Genomic DNA, 2,547 nt, shown 5'->3' with positions numbered 1-2,547 from the left:
AGAAAGACACACTTGAGGAAGGCTGTAGTGGCATCTGAAACTTAAGTTTTTAAAAATTTCCACACTTCCAGGTGGGAAGGAAGAAGACAGAGACAATCAGCAATATCTTGATAATCAACTTGTATAAAAACAGCAGCATCTGAGAAAAATCTATGTTCCCCCAGAAACTGAGCCTCTGCAAGACATCTTGGGAAACTATCCAGTATCAAACCTGTGGACTAAGAGAAATGTAGAGTCATCATCAGATTTTCTGATTCGTACCTACGTGGATTTGGGTTAAAAAGGCAATAGATCACAGGAGCATAGTGACTTAGAGGAGAGAAATGACAGCTGAAAGTGACAAAGAAGACAAATGCTTGTAGTACTTAAATTACTCCACCACCAGACCATCAGACTGGGGATTTTTAGTGATAGCACAGCCACTCACATACCTCAACAGTCCCATCAGGCATCATATAAAAACTGAGGTTCATGATAATGGCCCAAATTATTCAGAAGAATTTAAATCATATTCTATACGTTATGCTTCAGATGGCATGAGTATTACATAAAGTAACAGCAATATATTGTGATTTATACAGCTTGATCCAGTAATCCCATTCTAGAGAGTTATATTAATAAAACAATTCAAGAGAAATAAAAAAGGAACAAAGGATAAATAAGAGCTGGAACATGAACAGATATATGCACACCCATCGTCATTGCAGCATTATTTACAATAGCAGAGAGATAGAAACAATCTAAGTGTCTATCAAGGGATGTATAAATAAACAAACTATATGCATACACACAATGGAATACTGTGCAATGTTAAAGAACAACAAAAACCTTGAGAAATATTGCCTAGTATGGGTGAAACTAGAAGACATTATTCTAAGTGAAATATGTCAGTCACAAAAGGGCAAATACTGTATAAGCTCACTGCTATAAGAAGTTAAGGAGAAGTTTACATGCAAAGAAACATTCTTTGGTGGTTACCAGGGATAATAGGGGCAGGAAGATAAATTAGCAAATAGACAATAGACATAAATTGGATGAAGGAAAAAGCAACATACAATGAGGTTAATCAGAACAATATCATTCAAGAAAGCTAAGACACGGGTATGTAAGAGATACAGACAATGAAGTAAGTACAAAACGGCATTATGAATGGATTTGTAGGCAGACAAGCAAGATGAGCAGAGGGGTGCAGGTGGAAGGGATTAAATCCATGACCATTAATTACATAGACTTGACAGATGATATTTGCATGTGTATATTTACACGTTATAAACTTATCCATGTATATAATACAGACAACACAGTTACGTAAACTTCATTAAAATCAAGCACCTCTGGGCTTTCCTCTCAGGGACATCAAGGCCAATTAGTACAACCACATACAAAGACAATGTTCTACCTCCTACTTGGTGAGTAGCAACCAGGGTCTTTAAGCTTACGAGAGACTATCTCAAAAACAACTGTTGGCTTTCCTATCCTGGACAAAGAGGAGAGACGAAAATAAAAGATGCAGAGAAATAGTTAGACCAAAGGACAAATGGCCGAATGAATAGCCGACAGGAACCTCAAAATCCACTACCCTGAGATCAGAAGAACTAGGGATTGCCTGGCTATAAGAAATCAAAGTAGAGAGTGCTAGAGAGAATGAGAGAAAAATACAGAACAAAAATCAAAATCATAAAAGATAGTCGGGCGTTTTTTTTGTTGCCTGACTGCCGCCACCATGGGTCGCATGCACGCTCTCGGGAAGGGCTTGTCCCAGTCAGCTCTGCCCTATCTCCGCAGCGTCTCCACCTGGCTGAAGTTGACGTCTGACGACTGAAGGAGCAGATCTACAAACTAGCCAAGAAGGGTCTTACTCCTTCCCAGATCGGTGTGATCCTCAGACATTCACACGGCGTTGCACAAGAGCGTTTTGTAACGGGCAACAAAATCCTGGGAATCCTTAAGTCCAAAGGATTAGCTCCTGATCTTCCTGAGGGTCTCTACCATTTAGTTAAGAAAACTGTTGCTGTTCGAAAGCATCTTGAAAGGAACAGAAAGGGAGAAGAATGCTAAATTCCGTCTGATCCTGATTGAGAGCCAAATTCACCGATCGGCTCGAGACTGTAAGACCGAGAGAGTCCTTCCCCCCAGTTGGAAATAGAATCATCCACAGCCTCTGCCCTGGTTGCATAAATTTGTCTTTATATACTTGAGCAATAAAATCATTGTTTAACTAAAAAAAAAAAAAAAATTAAAAAAGCTAGTCAGGCTTGCTGGTTTTAATACAGACTGGTGGGACCCCGAAAGTAAGATTCTTAGTCATCCTTGGAGACTGTCTGGAACTAATTCAACTCCTTTCTGAGGCTCAAATTTCAGCCAAATAATGAAAAAAAAAAAACAAAACCCAACAAAAAACCAAACTCTTAAACAATAGCCAGGCCTATAAGGTGAACAAGAACACCGGGGAAGTACTTGCTCCTTACAACAATCAACCCTGTAAGATTTATCCAGGAATAAAGGCTCAGACAGCAAAAAGGGGTAGGACAGAAGGATGAATGGAGA

General features: G+C 39.3%; 1 pseudogene; it reads left to right on the top strand.

Annotated features, from left to right (window-relative positions):
- Window positions 1-1,723: 1,723 nt before the first annotated feature.
- LOC102876164 lies at window positions 1,724-2,178 on the top strand (annotated as a pseudogene).
- The last annotated feature ends 369 nt before the right edge of the window (window positions 2,179-2,547 follow it).

The sequence above is a fragment of the Elephantulus edwardii genome, unplaced genomic scaffold (genome assembly GCF_000299155.1).
Source record: "Elephantulus edwardii isolate Elephantulus edwardi_28Jun2011 unplaced genomic scaffold, EleEdw1.0 scaffold00041, whole genome shotgun sequence".
NCBI classification, from domain to species: Eukaryota; Metazoa; Chordata; class Mammalia; order Macroscelidea; family Macroscelididae; genus Elephantulus; species Elephantulus edwardii.
Note: the sequence above shows the minus strand (reverse complement) of the source record. Positions and strands in the feature narration are given on the sequence as shown.